This window comes from Leucopleurus acutus (genome assembly GCF_964270905.1).
Source record: "Leucopleurus acutus genome assembly, chromosome: 17".
Taxonomy (NCBI): Eukaryota; Metazoa; Chordata; class Mammalia; order Artiodactyla; family Delphinidae; genus Leucopleurus; species Leucopleurus acutus.
The window spans coordinates 4,059,659-4,085,197 of NC_139159.1; the positions used below are offsets into that span (position 1 = coordinate 4,059,659).

Below are 25,539 nucleotides of genomic sequence, written 5' to 3' on the forward strand. Positions count from 1 at the left end.
TTGGATTCAATGTCTTTATATGCTCATTCAAAAATCAGGCAGGTATCACGTCTGAGACAATATTTCTAGGTATCACCCTGGCTATTACTATATCTGCATTGTTCTTGCCATCGTGTGGTGGGGTTGAGTCTTCACAATCATAACTTTGAGGACTGCAAAAGCATAATCTTTTTTGTTCTCTATAACTGATTAAAATCACACCCCTCATGAGGAAACTTTTTAAGGTGATGGAAAGGTTCTCTGTCTTGATTATGGTGATAATTAAAGGACTTGTGCATATTTGTCAAAACTCATCAAACCATATACCTTAAAAGAGTGAATTTTACTACATGTGAATAATATTTCTTGACTTACAAACATTCCAAGCCCCTCTTTCCACGGGTGATGGAAATCTTAATCCTTTTAATTCAAAATAAACAGCAAATTCCAGCATAGAGCTTAGTCTCTCTTGGGTGAAAACTGGTCAGTTTAGGATTCTTCTCTTTCTGCTCCCTCTCTTACTCCAAGTGGACATGACAGTTCCTGGAGCTCACCCTCAGATGTGGCGAGGACCCCTGTGTGAGCACCACCCTGTGTTCTTGGCCATCCCTGAGGTGTCTCTTTCTACTTCCTCTTTGGGTCATGCTTCCTCCCTCTTAACTTGTGCTGAAGGGAACATGTCCCATCGTGCCTTTGGTTTCCCACTTGTAAACATCCAGTGAAAAATCATATTATAGCTTTCTCCCCAGCCATGTGACATTTTTAATATATCCTTGTGACTAAAGAATTATATGTGGCCCCATGAAGAGCAAATATATATAATGTAAATATAAATATAGATAGATAGATGGATTTTTAACTCTTTGTATGCAGTAAGCAGAAGCAGAAGAATCCAAGATTCCTTGTAAGGAAAATCATGAGGATACTATTTATGGCGATATTAAGGCTTGGAGTGGAGGCTGTTAAGTCATCAGGGTGAGCTGTGACAGGGCGAGAGAGAGGCATGGACATATATACACTACCAAACGTAAGGTAGATAGCTAGTGGGAAGCAGCCGCATAGCACAGGGAGATCAGCTCGGTGCTTTGTGACCAGCTAGAGGGGTGGGATAGGGAGGGTGGGAGGGAGGGAGACGCAAGAGGGAAGAGATATGGGGACATATGTATATGTATAACTGATTCACTTTGTTATAAAGCAGAAACTAACACACCATTGTAATGCAATTATACCCCAATAAAGATGTTAAAAAAAAAAAAACAAAAAAACCCCAAACGCTTGGCACAGACTCTGCCCTAAAATGATGTTTGAAAAAAAAAAAAACTGTGGGGGAAATTTGAAAGATTTTTGTGTCCCTCATGAGATGGTGTTAAATCTTATTATGTAGGCCAAAGGTTTATAAAGCCCAAAGAATGCTGAGCTTTGCAATGATACATATACTGTGCATTCCTTGAGAGATGGGGACATTGTCGAAATGACGATAAATACGGTAAATATAAGGACGAGAGTGTTTAAGATGGTGACATTACAAACACAAGTGAAAGAATGCCCCCCAGACAGTGAAAACAAACAGCTATAAAAGGAAGTGGATGACAATTGGGGCGAATAGAAGACAAGAATTTTCTTCTGTGCTGATGGCGGATGGGAAAGGCTTTCCAAACAGCTGAATCTACTGACTAATTGTCGGAAAGAAAAAGTCAACGTCAGCTATGGTGAAAAGAACTTTTAAAAAATATTGGCAGAAACGCCCAACATATACGGATAACCTAAATCAGCAAGTTAACTTTTTCAAATACTTTTAGCGAAGGGGGTGATAGATACAACTACTTAAAATAACTACTTAAAATCCAGTGCTTCAAGAATGGTATTTGTAGTCAGAAATACCTGCCTTTGAATATGTTCAGGTAAAATGGTCTCTTCCATTCTGTATAACATTGACACCTGGAGACCCATCCTTATAGTTTTCAAGTATTCGAGCTAATTGCAGGTTCTCTTCTAACTCACATTTTGGCCTTATCACTGGGATCCCTCAGGAGTTCACCCTTGTGTGTGGGGTGTCCCTCTCCTAAAGATAATTTGCCAACCTCTACATTTTTACAACAGAATGCGTGTCGTTAAGCTAGAACATACAACCCTGCCGTTAAACCAACAACATCGAGCCCTGACTTTCATGCCCAAGGACAGACACTGAACAAAGGATTCCTGACCTTTACTTGCTGTTTTAGTACATGGTATTTTAAGGTGTGTCTAAGCAATGTGGTAACTTTAAAAGTTCCCTTTGCATTGTTAGATAAGGAAGAATTTTATATTGCCTTAAGGATCATGAAAAAGTCTGGAGTTTTTAGAATCTATTGTGATGCATTTAGCATTTTTAAAAAGAATCTACATGCTTTCATTGCAGAAGGAAATGCTTCGTGAATCGTGTTATCTAATACCGGTAAAGGAGACTTACTGTTACAGATTCCAGCAAAACGTGTGTTTCTCGTAGCGGGATCATATGTTTTCTTTCAACTTAACAATATAAACTATGTGACTCTTCTTGATGTAATTTGAGAATAAAATTTAGTGCTCATCTATGATAATCACTTTGTTCTAAAATTTCTAGTACATTTATTTCTCTTCCTTTGAATTTAGACGATAAGTTAAGTTTTGGTTTTTTTCGGTGCGTGTATATTAAATTTAATTTATAGCAGCTTCTGGAAGCACAGAGTTGAGAAGTATTGAAGGTGCGTGCAGGTAGCAGTCAAGGTACAGGATGTGGTCATTGCCCTGTACAATGATTGAGGGACGGCTGTGTTGTTTGTGCTGCAAATATATGTATCGGTTCTAAATAATTTTTGATACGCATGTTTTAAACCTTTAACTATTCATTCATTTTTGTCATATGTATTTTAATTTTTTAAAGGTCTTTATTATTTTTAAAAATTTTTACTGAGGTATAGTTGATTTACAATGTTGTGTTAGTTTCAGGTTTACAGCAAAGTGAATCAGTTATACATATGTATATATCCACTCTTTTTAAGATTCTTTTCCCATATAGTTTATTACAGAGTACTGAGTAGAGTTCCCTGTGCTATACAGTAGGTCTTCATTAGTTATCTATTTTATATATAATATCTTTATTTTTTTTTAAGTTGTAAACAAGTTCACTCTTTGCCTTAAATGAAAATATTCTGGGTAAACAGAAACAGTGTTTCTCTATAAAGACTTCTGTTCATGCTCGTCCACACACTTGTCTTACGAAGAATTCTACCATGAGTTTTAGCTTAATTCAGTTCATGCAGCTACACAGGTTGTAAGACCAGATCATCTTAATAGGTAGTTTTTAAGGTTTCTGTGATTGTCCTAAATTCATCAGTGTTCTAATTTTCTGTTTAAGCTCAGCTGGGTTTCACTCTGGGGCATTTTAGAATATGTAAGACAGCACAAAGAAACTGATTTATCTTCTCTGCTTACACCATTTCCCAGTATACCACGTTTGTCTTTTTAAAGGTCAGGTGTGATGGAAACAGACAGTGTTTCTCGCTTACTTTGTTTTCTTACTTGTTGGATTTTCATGTCTGAGTTCTTTGGAAAATGTTAATGTGAATTTCTATAAATGCAGCTGTTCAATTGCACTGAGGATGATTTAGAAAGAGTTCTAGGATCCTGGAATAAAAGGTACTCATTGTATCCAAGATATTATCCATATTAGTAGTATCAGCAAGAGCAATCTCTTTCCTAAATTAGTGACTTCTACCAGTGTCTCAGAAGTTGCTTTAATTCTAAGGTCAAATATAGTGGATCATAATTTGCTGGTACCTCACTGAGCTCTTTTTTAAAAACCATATTTAAATTTGCATCTCTCTAGGATCTTTGTATTTTTTCCCTTTCAAGGCTATTAAAAATCTCCGTTATTGGAATAGTGATCTCCATGAAGTAGCAGCATGAGTGACCAGCTGTGATTAGAACAGCCAAACTTCAGGGGAAGAAATTGCCACTTTTATCTAATTAAGAGAGAGAAGAGGTTTTTTTTTTAAATACAATTTCTCATAATAACTGTGAAAGTGTAGTGGTTAATGAAAGTGCGTAATTGCTAACAATAATTATTTTGAAACAGTAGTTCTGGGAATAGCTGAGAGTCTGTATGAATGGGTTAAACATGAAATAGTCAAGAGTGTGTTTGAATAGGGGTGCGCATAAGAAAAAGGGCCAAGGCCAAGTACCATGGAAAAACTCACATCAACTAGATTAAAGAATGGTCTGATTCCCTTCCAGGGTATCTAACTACATTCAAAGAGAAAATAAATAGGAGAAAGATAATACCAGATTTCTTGACATTTCAGTGGTGGTTTATGATATCTACATGTACACTGGCAGGAGGCCAGGTGCCGAGTCAGAGTCTAACATGTTTATCAACCTCATCGGCACCAGAGGAGATTCAGGGAATCGAAGCCTTCATCAATCCAAACATAACAAAGTCAAGTTTTGGCTTGGACAGGTAATAAAAAGATCCTTCTAAATTCGTGCCCACAAGTTTTCCTCTAATTTCTCTAACCAAAAAGACACTCAAACAGAAAATTCCTGAGATGCTCATATGATACCAGCTAGGAAGTACAGTAGGTGTGGTCATTTCTTGGTATGCATCTTGTCCTCAAGTTGAGTTGAAGTGGGACTTAGCCAAGAACAATGCCACCATGAGTAAGTCCCAGTTTCCTCTTCTGTTAAAAACAAGTACCCTCACCCCCCACCAAAAAAGAAAAAAACCCAAGATTCTACCTCCAGATAGGACGGACAGTATAGCTTGTAACAAAACGACCATCCTGCTGACAACTAGAAACGTTTGTCTTTTTTAATTGGCTTTGAAGGCACTGAAGAGCTGCCAAGGCAGTTAGGGCTTGAGGGGCCGCGATCTTCGATAGGAAGGAAGTTCGGAGGAGAACCTGATACTCAGCAGAGCTTTCTGTTCTGTTGTTCGTTAAGTGGAAGCTTAGATCAGAAAGTGGCATCGGAGAGCCTGAGATGCTGTGCAGAGACTTAGGAGGCTCCTGGGGCAGGGATGCAGCCCAGCAGTGAAGACAGACCCTCATGAGGCCCCACCGGAAAAGAGGGACCTTTGTGTGGGTTCTCCCCGGGGCGGGTCCTGCAGGTCATTAAAGGGGGAAGTGACCCCAGGAAGCAGCCGTGAAGGAAGGTGGAAGAGAGAAAGGGAGAGGCAGAGCCGATCTGAATGTGTATCCCAGAGGTCACTGCTGTAGGCAGCAGGCACTGGATCCCTGTGACCTCAGCTGGCAGCCTGGGAACCCACAGCCCTGGTGCCAAAGCAGCCTTAGGGGAAGGAGCTCAGGTCCTCGGGCCACGCAGACAGCTCTACCCCTGCCACCACGCTCACTCCACCCATGAGCCCATTTCACACAGGAACTTCGGGGCCACAGCAAGGCTCTACGTGGAAAACTACAGAATGTTATTGGAAAAATGGAAAAAGACACAAATTAATAGAGATATAGGGACTTCCCTGGCGGTCCAGTGGTTAAGAATCCAATGCAGGGGACGCAGGTTTGATCCCTGGTCGGGGAACTAAGATCCCACATGCCGCGGGGCAATGAAGCCCACGCGCCGCAGCTACTGAGCTCACATGCTCTGGAGCCCATGTGCCACCACTAGAGAAGCCCAGGCACTGCAACTAAAAACAATAAAAATAAAGATATACTGTGTTCCTGGATTGGAGGACTCAATATTATAAAATTCTCACTTCTCTCCTAATTGATCTGCAGTTTCCGTGCAATATCGATCAAAATTCCAGAAGTATTTTTTAATGGAAATTGACACTGTCATTCTAAAATATATGTGGAAATGCAAAGAGTCAAACACACCCCAAATAATCTTGAAGATTATTAATCTTGAGAAAAACAAAACCGGAGAACTCACACTGTCACATATCAAGATTTAAAGTTAATGCAATTAAAACAGCGTTAATTGGTACAAGACAAATAGAGCAGAGAAACAGGCAAAGGCCAGAAGAATATCTACGCACCCTTATGTCCAGCATCAAGGAAACAACAGTCTTTTAATGAATTCAGAGAGTAAACTGGGTATCATTATAGAAAAAAAAATCAGGAGCCCTATTTTATACTAAACCTAAAAACCAATTCCATACAAATTTAGGTCTAAGTGTGAAAGATAAAACAATAAAATAGCTAGAACATAGGAGAAAATCTTCATGACCCTGGGAATAGATTAGGATTTAAATTTTTTTTAATTGGGCTAAAGTATACATAACATGAATTTTACCATTTTAACCATAATTAACTGTACAGTTTAGTGACATTAAGTACATTCACACTGTTGTGCAACCACCACCACCATCCATCTCCAGAACTCCTTCCTCTTGCAAAACTGAAACCCTGGAGCCATTAAGTAATGATGCCCGTTCTCTCTCTGTTCCCTAGCCCCAGACCCTGGCTACACCTCTCCACTTTCTCTCTCTATGAATTAGAGTCCCTTAGGCACCTCATCTAAGTGGAATCATACAGCATTTGTTTTTTTTGTGGCTGGCTTATTTCACTTAGAACAGTATCTTCAAGATTCCTCTGTGTTGTAGCAGGTGTGAGAATTTACTTTTTTTTTTTTAAGGCTGACTAGTATTCCATTGAACATATATACATTTTGTTTACCCCTTCACCCATCAATGAATTAATGCACCTTTTGGGCACTGTAAATAATGCTATGAACATGGGTGTACAAATATAGACGAAGATTTTAAAGACAAAACAGAGAAAGCACTGCCAATAAAGGGGGAAATGTAAATCACACCATTTTAATATTCAAGACTTTTGTTCCTCAAGACGCCATTAAGACAAGTCAGAAAGTGTGACAAGATATTGTGAAATAAATACAGGCTAAGGACTTGTTTCCAGACCATATATAGAATGCCTTCAAATCAACAGGAAAAAGAGAACCCAGTTTAAAAGATAAGCATGACAGTTGAATACGCCCTTTGTAAAAGGGGTTGTCCAGCTAGCCAGCAAATGTGAAAAACATCTCCAACTTGGTTAGTAACCATGGAAATACACTGGAAACCACAATGAAGTGTCTGCGCTATCAGACAGCTTAAACTTAGGAAGAATCACAGCATCAAGTATTGACGAGCCTCTGGAGCACCTAGGCCTCTCACAGAGACACGGAGCCCACAGAGCATGCGTCAGCATCAGCATTTTGGAAAACTGAGACCATCTACCAAAGCTCTGTAACCCAGCAGTTCCCCAACAGAAACGTACGCACGTGCGCGTGAAAAGACATGTACAAGAGCCTTCTGAGCAGGGGGTTATTTGTAATACCCCAAACCTAGAAACTATTGTCCACAAGTAATATAGATAAATAATTTGGAATCATCTTCAGCAATGAAAATGAACAAACTGCCGTTAAACAAAACAATACGGATGAATTTCCCAAAGGTTGGGTGAGACAAGCCCAGCAGAAAGTGAACACACTGTGTACTTCTGCTTGTGGTCCCAGACCTGGCAAAACTGATTAGAAGCATAAACAGTCAGGTTACTGGTTCCACTTGGGGAGCTAATGACTGGATGGGCCATCGTGGGGGTGAGTCTTGGGTGAGGCTGACGTTTTATTATCTGCGTGGACGTGTGTGCGTTGAGTGTGTTGTGCACTTAGAATGTGTGCACTTTTTATCTAGTTAACAAATAGTCTGTTTAAAAACTTTATATGTATACATACATACACATATTTCAGTACATAGTTCATTTGGAACTGAAAGCCACCGAGAGGCAAACAGCAGTGGTGGAAAAGCAGACCGCTGGGGTCTGAGTCCTGGTTCGGTCAGCTACTAGATGGTGTCCTTGGGTGAGGAATTTAATTCTGTGTGTCTCACTCCCTTCAACTGTAAAATGAGAAAATAAGTAGTGCTTACCTCATGGCTTATTCTAAGAATTAAATGAATTACTATATAAAAAACCCTTAGAAGGGTTTGTACCTTGTAAGGGCTGTAAGAACCATTATTACCACTAGCAGTAGTAGACAAAATAAACGCTATGATTAAAATTTATAAATCTTTTTCTGGCAGACCGTATGATTGAGGAAGGCAAGAATTACATGTTACATGCTTGTGCGTGTCCCACAAGGCATAGGATAGGACGTTGAACGTAAAATAGTAAGTGGGTAATTTTTATGGTACTAGTAATAATATAGTAGTAATATATAGCAATATAGTAATGTACTAATATAATACTAATAGCAATGCTATTTTTTTCTAGAGAAAGGAAATGTCCTAATGGTCACTGAGTTCAATTTTTATCATACATGTTGATATTTTTTAATATCGAGGCAGTGTCTCTTGGAAAATTGAAGAAAGTTCTGATTAGTCATGATGTGACAGGTCCAGGTAGGATTTTCTTAGTAAGAAGTTTGTTCTTCAGATTAATTAAAAGTAGCATAAAAGGTGGATGAAAGGAAAGATGAATGTATAACTCATGGAAAATGGAGATGAGAAAATAATTTTAAGAAATTATGGCTAGATGAAGTTTTGTTGGATTAGACTTATTACATGACTTTAAAAGCTCACTGCTATGTTATTATGAAGGACATTTCCTAGGAATACAGAAGCTTTATTGTGTGTGTGTGTGTGTTTGTGTGTGTGTCTGTGTGTGTGTCTGTGTGTGTGTCTGTGTGTGTGTGTGTGTGTGTGTGTGTGTGTGTGTGTTTAAAATCTCCAGACCCACTAGGCAGTTTTCAAAATTGCATCTATCATGTTTCCCTGCAGGTGCGTTTCTCTTGGCTCCTGTCCTCCACGCCCTGCAACAAACTAGAAACTTAGGAATCATCCTTGATTATCCCATTCTCTCCCTGTCTTCTACCCGTTCCACAACTGTTAACTAGGTCTTGTCAACTCTACCTCATTAATATCTTCTTTATCTTTATTAATATCGTCTTTATCTCCCTTAGAGCTGTTGAATTCAAACTTAAATTTATTTGACTCTGCATTATTTATTGCTAAAATGCAACTACATATTTTAACTCATATCATGGTACCTAAACCGTTTATTACATTTATTTCCAGACGCCTTTTCTCCTTCTACTAGATTTTGAATGTTTTGAGGTCTGGTATTATACAGTATTCATCTCTGTTCTCCCAGTGCCTAATTTAGTGCTTAATAGTGTAGAAATTTAATGAATGACAATGTATTGAATGAATGGATTTAAATCAATGAAATGATTTTGAGTAAAGCTCTTCAAAAGGAATGAGGAGAGCTTAAAATGACTTTTGCAAGAAAGAAGTGTGTGTATTTTGGGCCAAACCGAGGAGAAAGGAAGAAGAAAAGGGAAGGTCAAGTGTATAGAAAGAAAACAGACACGTGATAAAGGAGATGAAGATCACATGAAGGAAATTATTAGAAAGAAGCAGAAATAAGGAATTGAATAGAGGGAAGAAAGACACGCTATGCCGCCCCCATACATGGCGTCCCTGCAGAGAGGCGTGGCCTCTGCCTGATCTCCACGAGGGATGGAAACTTCCACCATTTCCTGTTTTTATCCTAAGTCCCCCGACAAACAAGGTCTGGATTTGCAGAGCAGCTGTAGATGGGTCGGAACAGGGCCGTTAGCAGAAATCCCTGGCTTAACCAGGCTCTAGGTTTAAAAAATTATTTTGAGACTCCTCTTGGTGATGAGGGAAGCCAACAGTGTTGGAAGATCTAACCCCAAAGACTGCAGGAGGTACCGTGGAGTTGCTGTGAGAACAGGACCTTTTCTGGATGAAAGGAAGAAGAGGAAAGTTACACGAAGGGGTGGGGTTTTGAAGGATCAGGTGTTATTACCACGGCTGGTTGATACAAAGAATAAAAATGGCCAAGGGAAAATTAAAGGAACATTGTGATTTGAAATATATTTAAGAAGCTAAATTACTCATATAGAAAAAGCTTTAGATGGAGGAACCAACAAACTTTTAAATATTGATTTTTTTTCCAATGGAACACTGATTAAAAACCTGGCAGGTACGGAAAGACTTCAGCTAAACTCTCAGGACCCTTTTTTAACTTCCCATTTTAAAAGGAGAAGCTGCTAACAACGTTATTCTTTTAGCTCGGATACAGTTGTATCTGTGGGTATCTCACCTCAAATAGAATAAATAGAAAACTTCAGTAAAGAGCCCTATGTTTACAGTATACTTTGTAAACCTTCAGAATAGGAATTATTTGGGTACCTTACAACAAACAAACTAGACTCCTGGGCCCACCGCAGAGATTCTGATTTAGTAGGGATTGAGTCATCAGAAATAAGCTTTTTTTTTTTTTTTTTTCTTTTTGCAAGCATCTTAGGGGATTCTGAGTCACGCGGTCTCAGACCATTGGTTCAGAAAGCTCTGCTTTCTGATGTAAGAGTTCTTTGCTGAGCTCCTACTTTGTTGCCGGAACTTGTCAGAGGCTGGGCATTCAACTATGGACAGGGTGCAGGTGGTCTCTGCCCTCACCGTCCGGGCTGGGTCGGGGCAGACACATAAGAAATAAGCAGGTAAAGTATGGCACCTCGTCTGAAAGTGACCCTTAGAGTGGCCAGGGGACCTGCCTTGTCCAGAAGAACGCGAAGATTCCCGGGAAAAGACGAAAAATGACAGGTAGGCCAGGAGTGAGGGCTGGCTTTGGTGAGACACTTGGGGATTTTTATGGGCTCTTCTGACTGATGGGGTCGGGTGAGGAAAGCTGAAAGCAATTACTATAACATGATTTTAAAATTCTTTGACTAAACTTTCCTTCCTACATTTTGCACACTCTTTTCACTAACAGAAAAAAAAATTACCATATAGAATATCTAGGCTATGTGCTTCTTTCTTTTCCTTTTCAAAATCTGTATTATACATAAAGTCTGAGATAAACCATCACCCAGTCTGAGCCTGGAACATTGCTGTACCTGTACTCACCTCTCCTGTTCTGTCCCCCAAAGCCGTCATCCTAAATTTTCTTTTATCATTTCTTGATTTTTTTAATCCTTGCTTTAAAAAAAAGTCTTTACTAATTATGTAGGTATCCCTAAAAATACTTTTGATAGTTTTTGTGCTTTGTAAAAATTGTGAATTGTGAGAAATTCTTGTACATAATTAATGTATCCATCTCTTGTTAATGGATAATTGTGCTGTCTCCAGTTGAACTGTTACATACACACTGGAGTGAATATTCTCATATGTGTCCCCAACTGCATAGAAACCAGAGTTCCCTAGGGAGGAGGTTCCCAAATGGGGGTGATGTGGCATCCCCCAGGGACACTTGGCAATGTCTGAAGGTTGTTTTTTGTTGTCACACTGGGGACGGAGTGCTACCAGCATCTGGTGGGCAGAGGCCTGGGATGCTGCTAGACATCCTACATGCACAGGACGGTCCCACAACCAAGAATTATCAGGCCCCAAATGTCAGTGGTGCTGAGGCTGAGAAACCGTGCTCTAGGGTAAATCCATAGACGCCAACCGCAGGATCAAAGGATAGGATCCTGTTCAGCTTTATAGGATAACCTGGCATTTTCAAGAGGGATTGTACTGTTTCACTGTTACCTAGAGTGTATATGAATTTATATGACATCATATTCTCATAAACACCTAGTACACTTAATTTTCGCCTTTATTACATGGGTCTAAGATGGTATCGCATCGTGGTCTTACTTCACATTTCCCTGATTTCTAAGAAGAGTGAGCATTCCTTCATTTTTTTTGTCTGTTGAATTTCATCTTCGGTGGAAATGCATGTTCTTGTCTATAAGATTTAGGGTAAAGGCAAAGGTCATCTGAGAAAAAGTACTCAAAGAGTGGTTTTAAAAAGATAGAAGTTTATTTCACACTCAGGTACCAGTCCCAGCGTGAGCAGTTGTGGGGACTCTGCTTCCCTGCCAGACGTCAGGAGCCAGGGTCCCCTCAGCTTGTTAGTGTACCACCAGCTCCACGTCAGTCTCCTCTGAGTGGTCAGAGCTGGTCACGGCACGTGGGAAAGAGCGCAAGTCCCCGGCAACAATGTCTTTTAGGCAAGTGAGGTGGCAACTGCCCACACTACTCCTGGTCATGTGTCATTACTGAGAAACTAGTCATCCTGTTATCTATAGCTGCAGAGACTCCTGGGAAATGTGGGCTGGAGCCTTGCAGGGGTTGAAGAAGGAGTGGCGGCACAGCGAGCAGTTACCCCTGCAGTGTCTTGTCTGGTTGGTGGTATATTTGGATGAACTGAAATTCTTAATTTTAATGGGGTTGAATTTAACAATATGGTATTTTTTCTAATGATCAGCACATTTCATATCTTAAGGAAGTCCTTTCTCTACCCCTAAGATATTCCATATAGATAGATACATAGTTAGATAGATAGATGGATGTAGATATGGGTAGATAGATATTCATATAAGTATGTATGTTCATACGCACATTTTTATATATATATATATATATATATAAAGCCTCGTCTCTCTAAGCCTCGTCCATCTTACTCCAACTGTAGTTGATTTCCGTGTCTGACAGGAGGCTAGAATCCACTTTCCCTCTTTTCCGTGTGTATAGCCAGTGGTACCCACTGCTTATCACAGGTTCCATCTTTTCCTGAGGGCTCGACAAAGTCTGCCCACCTCCATCACATACAGGAAGTCTTTGCTTTGCACGGCTTCTGTCTGCCCTAATTCCAGTTACAATGATTTAGTTAAATAATAGAAAGCCCCCAACAACATGCTTCAAACTTCAGTTACCACGGTTTGATCATGGTAACTGCATAAAGTCCAAATTTCACTGCTAGCTCTTCAGCCCACGAATCACCACCTGAGTCCCAGATGCACATCCTGAGCAGCGACCAATCACTGCGTTTCTCTCAGGGTCTGACAGTGACGCGTCACTGCCCGTCTGTCACACGGTTCATGCACAGACGGCAAAGCACGGAGTTGTAGTTGTAGCTGTATTGACTCCTTGTCTCCCAGTGACAAACTCAACTGACACTTTACAAAAATGTGTAATTCAAAGACGAAAGCACATCAAAGAAACCAAAAGGGATAATGCTGGAAGTGAAGCTCAAATCAGACATAAATGGAGTTACAGAAGCAACATCCGACTCTGGGAATGTTGACACTGTCACCATTTGTGAGACTTCAGATAATAGCCAGCAGAATTTAGTGAAAGGAACTTGTGACCATAAATGAGGAAAATGGTTGTGACAGAAGGATGAACACGTCCCAGAGAAGGTGATGTTGGTAAAAAACGTCACATTAAAGGAACTCTTGGCGATATTTTATGGGATGAAATCACAGAGGATAAAATGAAGCTGAGGGAACCTCAGAAAGCAGGTGGCCAATTTGCTGAAGCAGAAAAATGATGCCTACTCTTTACAGTGAGCTGTATGCTGAGAAGGCAAGCACCAAATTACTCTTGATAAGGTTTATTTTTTTAAACAAAGACGTACACCTTTTAATTCTCAATGTTTCTAATGTATTAAATTACACTGTATTAAATTACAGTGTTCTAAATATGGTGTTGATTTTTTTCATCTTATACATTTATAACTAACAGTAAGAGACTTTTTGATGTCTTTTGATACCACGCATGGTCTCAGCATGTGGTCTTTTCATGGTTCTGCCCTGTTGCTCAGAGCAGCTTGTGTGAACGTGTAGGTCAATTCCAAGTCCTTTTTTCTATTCCATCAGTCAGTTTATCTATGCCAGCACCAATTCTGTGTTGTCTTACTTAGTATAGATTTATAATACATTTTGATACCTGGTAGGATGACTCCTACCTTACTGTAGTCCCGGAGTGCCTGAGACAGTCTTGGGCTGTGCTCATCCACGTACATCTTACCATGCACTTGTCAACTTTCTTGTAAAACCCTATGGTGAATTTGATGTAATTCCATTGAAGTTTTGGACGTGACATCTCTAATTTCTTTATACTCATGAATATATATATCTCTATTTGTTTATGTCTTCTTTACTGTCACTCCTGAAATTTAGGTAATCTTTCTACAAACTATACTACATCTGTCTTTAGATTTACCCTACATTCTGTTTTCTTTGTGGTACGTGGGCCTCTCACTGCTGTGGCCTCTCCCGTTGCGGAGCACAGGCTCCGGACGCGCAGGCTCAGTGGCCATGGCTCACGGGCCCAGCCACTCCGCGGCATGTGGGATCTTCCTGGACCGGGGCACGAACCCGTGTCCCCTGCATCGGCAGGTGGACTCTCAACCACTGTGCCAGTAGGGAAGCCCTACCCTACATTCTTAAGTTTTTATTACGCTTCTTGCCTGTTCCTTTCTGGTCAATAGAAATGTCATGGGTTTTTATACATTTATTATATATCTAACCATTTTCCTCATCTCTATTGATTTCACTATTTTCTGTAACTTCTTGGGGTTTTAAATTTAGAAAGTCACATTATCCATGAATAACGACTGTTCTGTTTCTTCTTTTCCAACAAATTACTTTTCATTCTCCTTTCTTCCTTCCTTCTTTCCTTCCTTTTTTCTTTTTTTCCCTTTATTTAATTGCATTGACAAATGCAATCATCAGTGATAACTTCTAAATTTTTACCATTAAGAATGATGATTGTGACTTTACATTATTATTTAAACATATCAGTCTTCTCTAAATAACGTACTGAAGTGCGTTTATGTGAGTTAATTTTGCTGTGTTTGGCTTTTAAATACTTTTTAAAGAATGTAGCAGAGAGTTTGTGCCCCTGGCAGAGAACCCTCTCTCTTCTTCTGCTTCCCCTGCTCTGAGTAATCAGGTAGCTCACTGAGGCTTGCATCTCTCTGCTGCTATAACTTGGATGTGCGTAGTTTTGTATGCAAATTGCCTGACAAGTGTATTTTAACAGGAAATTAGGAGATTCTATGAATAAAATCACAGTGCTAGTATATTTTATGCTAAGAGTCAAAGCGATCTCCTTTGTCAACGTACACAGGTAAACAGTTGGTTTCTTGAGAGGATTATTGTTAAATCTGAAAAGGAAGATGGCAATCAAGAAGTGCTGTTCCCGTGCAACAGGTGTGGTGTCACTGCCCATTTCTTCCAGCTGTGTCACCAGCCTGCCCCCTCCATCCGTCTGGCCACCTCCTCCCCTCCTTTAAAACCCGAGCTGAAGGCCTTCTCTCCCCAGGAAGCCGTTCTTTATCCACACTAGTAATTACTAAATGTTGTAACATTTAGTATTTTTCTTTTCTGGAATAAGCATGCTGAAATGGAAAGGACGCTGAATTAGGTCTTAGAAAACAGGTTTTTGATTCTGTTTCTCAAACAGGTGCTCTGTTTCCCGCTAGATCTGCAAACGTGGGTATTGCTGTCAATGTCTCTGAGGTTCAATCTCCTCGTATTTAAAGTGGGAATAATACCTTTTCCTCCTGGTTCATCTGAAGCATTTAAAATAAATGAAGGTGTATGTATGAACTGTGAACTCTAAAGCATTATTCTAATATGGTGTAGATGTAATATAGGTTAAGAGAATTCAGTTGCAAGGGCAGCTCTGGAATTCATTGACCGTTCATAGGAGTATCACTTAAACTCTCTGGTCCTCAGTTTCAGACTCTTTATGCTAAGAATGATTAACTAAGACCTACCTACTTTATAGGGTTGTTATGAACAACATCTTAAAACAAAGTGCACTATAAATAGAAATCATATAACGAATTTCCTGTTGTTATTAATCTGTAGAATATGTTGGTTCATTCATTCAGTCATGGTACAAATAGTAATTTACCATGAACCATAGTAGGAAGTGGAGTAGCTAAGGAGATTCAGGGATAAAGTAATATGGTCCCTGACTGCAAGAACTCAGTAGACGCCCACGTGAAAACAAACATTCACGACCTAAGGGCCATGATAGAGACATGTGTGAGAGCCCAAGTGCCAAGGTGGATGTCTAGGTGATTACATGTTCCCTGAATCTAGAGAACACATGCATTGCATTGTGTTTATTCATTTATTCATCCGTTGACTCAAGCACAAACTGCATGCCTCCTAGGTGTCAGGCACCATACCAAGTCCTGGATATCTAGGGATAAAAAATGAAGCGCCCCTGTCTTCAAGGAGCTTCCACTTGTTGATGAGGTAGGGGAGGAGGGATGCGTGCTCTGAGTTCAGCAGGTGTTTGGTCATTGCTGACTCCTGAAGAGGACACTCTTTCGGACACGTGGGGAAGCACTTCGGTTGACTGAGTGGGTTTTACCTTACAATAGTTCCGATTCTGGGAAATATCCATACTTTTGAAACTTTATACGGAGTTGCATTCTTCCTTGTATGAACAAGTCTTCTGTTTGTTTTCTTACTACACATCCATTTGAAATGTATGTGCCTCATAGGAGTTACTGCCATTTTATAACCTTCAAGTTGTAGGAAGAGACCTTATATTTTTAGTTTTTGCAAGAACTCTTTATTTCTTAATGGGGAAAAATTGAAGTTTTTCAGAACTGGCTTTGAATTACAGCTCTTTCACAGACTAGCTCTGGGAGCCTCTGTTTATTCTTATGTAAAATAGCAATAATGACACCTATTTTGCAAAGTTGTTTGAGGATTTCACACAATATACATAAATTACCTGAAAAAGCGTCTTGCAGTGATTAGAAGCTCCACAATGACAAATGTTATTGCAATAGAAGCAATTTTAGATTAAATAAATCTTTAGATACAATGCCATACATGCAAAGGAGGTAGAAACTTTTATTTCTAAATTATATGTCAAGTATTCAGAACTCTCCAAATAATTAACTTTCATTTTTAAAAATCTAGATCTGTACAGTCCGATACAGTAGCAATTGCTACATGTGACTAATACATGTAAATTAATGAAAATCAAATCAAATAAAAATTCAGTTCCTGGGTAGAACAAGATACAGTTCCAGGGCTCGATAGCTGCAGGTGGTTAGTAGCTACTATATCGGGCAGCTTATACACCACATTTGGTTCTATATCACATCTAGATATTTGGTATCATATGAAGCTATGCTTAATATTATCCAACATATTTTTATTGCTTTTAATACAATGGTAAACATGGAATAACCTAAAGAGTAAATAAAAGCTTATTGCTCTTATAAATGTGTCACATTTAAAGGATCAAGAGTCATCCGGAGCAGGTGCTAATAGTCATATTCTCTTCAGAGCTAAAATCAATGTTACTGGCAAATGCAGACGAGTAGAAGTCAAGACGGAAGTCACTTATTTCTCCAGGGTCTGTCAACATTTTGGAATAACTACAAACAAGGAAACTGTATTTGTAAAGAACGGAATGATACAAATGAAAGTAGTCACATGTTTTACTGTGTTATACTAGATCATATGAAATACTACACACGGCATATCATTGCACTGTTATCATTAACTGAACTCTAGCAGTATTGGCAGAGTTTGCCTAGCTCATTCTCCTTGAAGGCCCAGGGTTACATAAGTAATAAAAGGGGAATTTTCTTGCTACCCCATTAGAGGTGGAAGAACCGTATTTAACATTTAGTCTCCTGCCTTGCTTGACAGATGGGAAAACTGACACCTAAGGAGATTAAATGCCCTGCGCAAATCACAGACAAGCCAGTCAGTGCAGGGCCTCCTGGTCCCTTGGACACTCTGTGGAATTTTAAGTTAGTGTCTATCAAACCTACTGTTTGCATTTTATCACCATGATTTTTTGAATTATCCACTAAGGAAGATCCCTGCAAAAATTACTGAGTTCAGTAATTTGATTACTGATTTGTCAGAAAATTTACTGAGATTGTAGAGAGTTTAGAAGACAGGTTTTGGGAATTCCCTGGTGGTCCAGTGGTTAGAATTCAGAGCTTTCACTGTCAGAGCCCCCGGTTCAATCCCTGGTCCGGGAACTAAGATCCCGCAAGCCACGCGGCACAGCCAAAAAAAAAAAAAAAAAAAAAAATAGAAGACAGGTTTCACTAGTTTCCTCAGCATAACTTAGCCATTTAAACTCAAGTCCCCTTCTACTAATAAGAAAAGAAAAAGTACCTGAGAAAGAAGTTATTTAGAACTTTATTGTAGAGTTAAAATAAGAGGGAGTCTACTCTGCTGTTGGACCCACTAAGATTTGTTTACGCCTCTCCTTCTGTGTGGCTGGGAGAAAATCAGAGGCGTGTCCCCAGCTGGCACTTACTGCTCTCTGACCCTGGAATAGGCTCCCCGGTGAAGCAAGACTACACACAATCTCATCTGATCCTCACAGACGACCTCTGCACGGGCTCTGTGATAACTGTATTCCACAGATGAAGAAGCTGAGACACAGAGGTCAAGTTTCTTAAATATGATTGGTTGAGTCAGGGTTCCGGTCAAGATACATCTAAACCTAGAATTGCACTGCCCCACACGGGAGCTAGGTGTCTGTTGAACTCCTGAGCTATGCCTATTCCAAATCAAGGTGTGATGTAGGTGTAAGGTCCATACCAGCTGTCAAAGATGTGGAATAAGTAAGAATGTAATTGTATAAAGCCATTCAGGCTGCTGTAACAAAACACTATAGTCTAGTGGCTTATAAACAACGGAAATTTATTTCTAACACTTCTGGAGGCTGGAAGTCCAAGATCAGGGTGCCAGCATTGTCAGGTTCTGATGAAGGCCCTCTTCCAAGCTGTGCTGCAAACTGCCAACTTCTTGCTGTGTCCTCCCAGAGGAGGGAGAAGGGAGCTCTCTGGAGCCTTGCTCAAAGGCACTAATCCCATCCAGAAGGGCTCCACCCTCCAGACTTTAAACACCTCCCAAAGGATTACAACATAAAAATCGGGGGGAGACACAAATATTCAGACCATCACAATAATCTATCTTAGTAATTTTTATATTGATTACATGTTGAAATGATTGTCTTCTGAATTTATTAAAATGAAAATATTAAAATTAATTTCACCTTTTTCCTTTTATTACATACATGACTCTTGTTATATTTCTCTTGAAGAGTCCTGTTCTAGAGTCTGAGGGTTTAGCCACTGTATACACCTACCAATCACGTGAAAGGAGAGGTACAAAGGCTTCCACTGTGGAAACTGCAAATGAGAATGTTTTACTGACTTTAAGATATATTAGAATATTTATAATGTTACCATAGGATGTTTCTGAAAACTGACGCGAAAGGATGACTCAATGTAACCTTCAACTTGAGTGCAGGACAGTTTCACTGCAGTTGCCCTCCTAGAGAACGTTTGGTGTGGCTTGAAATCTTAAATGCTTTTAAAAATTTCTGAGCTTCTCCCTGAAGCCCTGCTTAAACCGCTTCTGTATTTATTTTCCGTTCTTAGCCATGTGCCTTCTTTACATCCTCCCTCATGTTACTTACCTTCCCCTCCCCTGGCAAGTGGTTGTACCAGTACCAGGATGATGGCAGGGCTGAGTGGGAGCTGCTCGTGGAAGGAAGCTGCAGGGCAGGAGGACTGGATCCCGGCCTCCTGAGAGGGCCCACCTGGGTCTTCCGCTGTGCCTTCAACAGGATATTTACCTGATGGTCACAGTGTGTCCGCCCTTTCCTCGTGCTGGGGCGAATCCCCGGCAGCGTCGCTTGTGTCGGATGCATTCATTGCTTTTGGGAGAAGTACCAGCCAGTGATGGACGGAGATCAGCCCGCAGAAGTCCCTCGGCAGGCGGGGAGAACCACTGAGCTGTTTGCCATTTACCACGGTGCCTGACTCTGTGTCTGGGACACAGGAGACACTTAACAAACTTCTGCTTAATACACGGGTGTGTTTCCTCAGTACCTGCCTTGTGCGGGGCACAAATTGTTTCCTCTTCTTCCCACTTCCTCTTCCAGAAAACCTGACACCTGCTGGATTTGCTGGAATGTTTAGGTGGCCTTAGTGGAAAGTCACTGAAGGGGTACATAATGCTTGATGGCAGGAAGATGCTTTTATACAACCCATGTTAATTTTAAAGTGGAAGTCGTATTCTTGGAGAGCAGTCTGTCTCTCTTAGTGTTGGTGGTGATGTGCAGAGTAAAATGTGAAAAGAAAACAGTTGATTGGTTACCATTCCCTCTGCACTTCACACCCACCCTCGTCCACTCGGTCTCTTGGGAGCTGGTCGCTGCGGCTGCAGCGGTGAGCAGCTGGGCTTCCTGCAGGGCACACGTCTTCCATCCGCCGGTCAGTTTTCTCAGCGAGACTCGCATCTTGTCAGCTCGGTGCTTCTTCCAACCCGTCCAGTGGCTCAGCGAGGAGCGCCATGGCTTTGACATCAGAGACCTGGGTTGGAATCTCGATGCTGCCACCGCGAGGTGGATGCTCTCATCCTCCACATTTCGCCGGTGAGGAAGCAGAGACTGGGCGAGGCTTGCCCACGCTCATCGGGTGAAATAAATAGGAGAGCAGAACCTGCACCCGGCGGTTCCGCTCCAGAGCCCGCATCGCTCCGTGTGTGTTCAGGTGTCCCAGGAGATCCCCCAGCTGATCCTGCACGTGACCTTCCTGTTCTTGTCACATGCAGGTACCACCTGGACCATTTATACTCCACATTTTTTTTCTTTAAACTGTCTTTAAATTAGGTTATTTGAGGGTGGAGGGAGCTTTGCCTCATTTTAAGCCACATTCATAATATCCAGGCAATCACTGATGTCATTACATTCTTTCCCTAAAACATATTAAATGAATCTGTGTCTAACAGAAATCGTAGTTTAGGGCTTCCCTGGTGGCGCAGTGGTTGAGAGTCCGCCTGCCGAAGCAGGGGACACGGGTTCGTGCCCCGGTCCGGGAAGATCCCACATGCCGCGGAGCGGCTGGGCCCGTGAGCCATGGCCGCTGAGCCTGCGCGTCCGGAGCCTGTGCTCCGCAGCGGGAGAGGCCACAACAGTGAGAGGCCTAAGTACCGAAAAAAAAAAAAAAATCGTAGTTTAGATATATGCTACCTACAATTATCTTATAAACAACCGGTGTGTCTGACATACAGTGATCCACAGATAATGTTTCAACAGATAGAAGCTGTTCTTATCACGGTTTACGTTTCACTGCTCCATGACTAAAGACTAACCTAGTCCTTAGAAATGGTACATTTCACATCTGAGTTTGAACACACATCAATAGTGGAGCTTCAGTGATTTGAAGTTTAAAACGGTTCTTTCCCTAAAGTGGCCAGCAGACCGTGTTAAGGGTTAGCACAGCCAGTATGTCTCACGCTGGCTGTAGGAGACCCTGGTGGACCGCCTCTAGCCTCTGCTGTTGCTGCTGCATGGTGCCCCGCACAAGGCAGGTACTGAGGAAACACACCCGTGTATTAAGCAGAAGTTTGTTAAGTGTCTCCTGTGTCCCAGACACAGAGTCAGGCACCGGGGTAAATGGCAAACAGCTCAGTGGTTCTCCCCGCCCGCCGGGGGACTTCTGTGCTAGTGGGGGACCCAGTGAGTAAAGCGTGGCTGCACACAGGTGGGCACCCCTCCTGCTAGATCCTGAGCCCTTTGGAGTCGGGACCCTTTTATACTCCTCTGCGTGTTTTGTCCTGGCACGCGGCCTGACTCATAGTAAGAACTCTGAGTCTATTAAATGCACGCATCATCCCTGCCCTACGATTCAGCACACCTTTTAAGAGATTAGAATATTAAATTATACCTGGTTCAGCTCGTATACTTATGGAATTAGTACTACAAACAATCACCCTCAATTCCTCTGCTTTTGCAAACTTTCCTACAACAGTATATTTCAATTGTGAATGTAGTCCCGCCCCTTTACTCCCACCACACAGACGGGAGCCGGACGCTTCCCACTTCTATCCAGTGGCAGAGTCACCATCCTCTCCTGGGGGAGGAGGTGGTGTAAACACTGATCTCGCCCATTTAGTGTTGATTCTTCTTTATTTGTTTATTGTGGCAGATTCTGGCACCATCTATCTCAGTCTATCCCCCATATATATCGACTATACCCTGAAAACTGGATAAAGTGCAGAGAAGCCATGTTTATTTCTGGGTTTGCTGAGAAGGCAAAAATGAACAGAGAGTGTGGTACAAAGAAGGCAAATAGATACTTTTTTTATATAAATTTATTTTATTTATTTAGTTTTGGTTGTGTTCGTCTTTGTTGCTGCGCGCAGGCTTTCTCTAGTTGCGGCAAGCAGGGGCTACTCTTCGTTGCGGTGCGTGAGCTTCTCATTGGGTGGCTTCTCTTGTTGTGGAGCACGGACTCTAGGCATGTGGGCTTCAGTAGTTGTGGCTCCTGGGCTCAGTAGTTGTGGTGCACGGAGTTGCTCCGTGGCATGTGGGATCTTCCTGGACCAGGGCTCGAACCCTTGTCCCCTGAACTGGAAGGTGGATTCTTAACCACTGTGCCACCAGGGAAGCCCAGAAGGCAAGTAGATTCTTGTTTTTTTAAGATGAATATTTTCATTTTAATTAATAAAACAAAAATGAAACAATGAAGACATATATTGGGACTTCACTCATTCACCAATTATGCAAGAAAAGTTTTGGTTAAATAAGATAATAATTTTTGAATCCAGAAAATATATGTCCTCAAGTTCTGGTGCTATTCCCATTGTAATGGCTGTAGACACAGTACACTTTTAAGTTTGGTCACCGTTATTAACATTTTCTATATCACTTTATGTCTAGACAATCAACAAAATAATAAATCAAGACCTGATTTGCATTTGCCGATTTCTGTGGTGGAAATACTCCCACTGTGGTTGATTTCAACCTCACTGTTGGGAAGAGATGCCTATCATTACAGTTGTCTCCCAGTATCCACAGGGGATGGGATCCAGGACCCCCTGCAGAAACTAAAAATCCATGGGTGCTCAAGTTCCTTACACAGAATGATGTTGTATTTGCATATAACCTACCCACATCCTCCCATATACTTTATTTTTATTTTTGTAAACATCTTTATTGGAGTATAATTGCTTTCCATTGTTGTGTTAGTTTCTGCTGTATAAGGTCAAGTGGAAAGAAGTGTCCTTTTCTTGTGGAGAGAATCATGTAAACTCCTAATCCAGAAACTGCCGTGTGTGTCCTTGGGAAACGCTGGGGCTGGGAGACAAGTGCAAAAACAAGGGCTAAAAACACAATGTGGCTTGTTTCACGGAGCGCCACGATTGCCTAGCACAGCCCTGGCGGCTTCTCCTGTTTGCTTGCGTCTGGGGCAAAGTCAGGAGGGTGTGAAGAGACTTTCATCTGAGGAGCTGAATCCTCTATCTTCACCAGCAAACCACAGTCATGGCGCAATGATGTTGCTGGTGTCCTGCTGGTTCTGCAGGGTTCTCATACATGCACTGTGCAAGCAGGCATGGGTAAATACCGGTGATGCATTTGTTGTACCAAAGGATGATACAACTTCTCTGTGGCTTTAGGCAGTGCAGTGCCTTGGAGAGCTAAGCTGATCGCTCTTTAATAGGGAGGAGGGGCTTTCTAGAAAGCCCACCAGAGTTAGGCTTACCCTACAGTTATGAGGGCCTGTAATACTTCTGAATAGTTCACATTTCCAATTACTTTTAGAGGCAAAGAACCTCTGCAAAGTAGACCCTCCTCATGCTGATGTTTTGGAAAATGGAGGTTCATTTCAATTCCTTCAGGCAGTGGAATAGAATATACTAAACAAAGGCTCTCAAGTTCAGAAATTAACCTTGATTCTCTACCACAAGAGGTCTGAAGTTCTGGGAAGGTAACAGCAGCTTCCCTGGGCTGTTTCCACACCTCTGTGACAGTAACTGGAGAGAGAACCAATTAAACTGATTATGAAGTTTATAAATATGCAAAATCGTGATCATGAGGTCAACATTAGTCTTTGCAAGCTCAGGCATGCCAATGGATTGGAATGTTGCAAACACACCATTCTCTAGCTCTGTCCCCGTGTGGTTTTGTGTGCGTGGAAGGTCCTTCCCTCGTTACCTGGAAAATGGGCTTTCACGTTCTGAGACCAAGCTTGAAGTGCTCAGCTCCAGTCAGAGTTATGTCACCCCATCCTCTGTGTTCCATATCACTGTGCTTCCTCTCTAGTGGCAGCTATCATTTCCATAGTGGGCGTGGATCTTAGTTTATATACTCAAAACTGTGGCAGATGTTACACTTTTTATCTTCTATACTCCGACTTAATGTCTGGCTCTAAGTCTCCATGCCTCAGCCTGGTAGACAATTTCTTCTTAAGCATAGTCGTGGCACGTCCTCTTTCCCAAGGAGAATCTGACAGGCTGACGCTCTGTTTGGAAAGGAAGGAAAACGGTCCTCCTCCCCCGTCTCTCATTGTCTCTGCTGAAGCAGGTTTGCTCTGCTTCCGGGCCACTCTCAAAATGCCAGGAGTTTTGGCAAGGCTGGTACCCTGAGTGCCTTGGGCCCCTCCTTTCCAGGCTGCTATGCAGCCTCTCCTGGGAAGTTTGCCCCCCCTCGGGATCTCTCCTTACACGAAGATGACAAATCCAGTAGGGATCCCACCGCTCTGGGGACTGCGGACCTGTTTCCTCCTGGTAGAGAAAAATCTCTTCTCCTTACCCTGTTGCTTCTAAAAACCCTCTCCCTTCTCCTCCATCAGCACAAACCCTTGTATATTTTGGCTTTCACGGATGACAGACAGGACTTTGTTCCAGTATGAACGTGATGATGGCAGAGAAAAGAATCTTTCCCCTTAACAAAGGGACTGAAATGTACAATCTCAGTTTCAGTGACTGTGTGAGGCAGTGGGAATCTGCAGACTCCCAGATACATGACATGGTCTGTCAAAAACAGCTGAAACAGACACTTGAGGGACCAAGCAGTGGCAGATCTCAGAAAGTGCCAACGTAAGCCCACTTCCGAAGGGTACATACCCTCCCGGGAAGTAAAGAAGCTGTATTTTGTATTCCTAACAGCTGGAGCAGGCATCTGTGTGGAGCCTAGTGGGGAAGGGGAGGGCTGAGATCAGGCAGAAGCTGAGCAGAGGAAGATTGGGTAGGGAATGCTCCTCTCATTAAGCCTCAAGGAATCCCCACAAATAATTTGCTAAGGAAAATGGACGGTGCCCGGTAAAATCAAAGCTCAGCTCTGAATAACAAGAAAGAAGCACTGACGAGTATTAGGAGACATAGAACCACAGAGGCTTCGGATATTAGAGTTGTCCACAGAGCACAAAAACATCTATAGTACATGTGAAAAAAAAAAGCAACTGTGTGAAAATATCTGTTCAAGTGGAAAACTATAAAATTAATCTAGCATACTGAAAAAACCAACTAAATAGTGTTTGTAGAAATTTTAAAATGGAATGCTTACAATTTACATCTAGGTGTGTGGGTTTAACAGCAAATGAAGCTCAGTTAAAAAGAGAATTTGTTAACGGAAGTTAACAAGAATTTTCGAGAATGTAGCAGAGAAAGACTAAAGAGAAGATACGTGTGAATGAGAGGTGAAGAGGCTTTGAGAATAAAATGGTAAGTTCTATTACGTCTAATCAAATTCCTAGAGAAAACACAAAGAATGTTAGAGGACAATATTTGAAGAGATAATGGCGGGGAAGTTTCCAGAAAAGTTGAAAGATACCATTTCCAACAGCCCAATGAATCTTAAACAGGATATGTGAAAGGAAACCCACATCTTAGCGCCAACGCAGTATATATACTGCCCGATACCCAAACCGTGCAGAACAATGAACAAGCAGCCTGAGAGGAAAGTTACTTTACTTTCAAAGAAACAGGACGTAAAGT

At 41.4% G+C, this 25,539-nt stretch overlaps 1 pseudogene across 1 annotated transcript in view; it reads left to right on the forward strand.

The window, feature by feature from the left end:
* The window catches only part of LOC309974397 (lipoxygenase homology domain-containing protein 1-like), an 89,848-nt pseudogene extending 70,451 nt beyond the window's left edge, over positions 1-19,397 (forward strand). The window contains exons 7-8 of the transcript in view: positions 4,302-4,456; positions 19,197-19,397. The product of the transcript in view is annotated as a lipoxygenase homology domain-containing protein 1-like (transcript). The remainder of the gene's footprint in view (positions 1-4,301; positions 4,457-19,196) is intronic.
* The last annotated feature ends 6,142 nt before the right edge of the window (positions 19,398-25,539 follow it).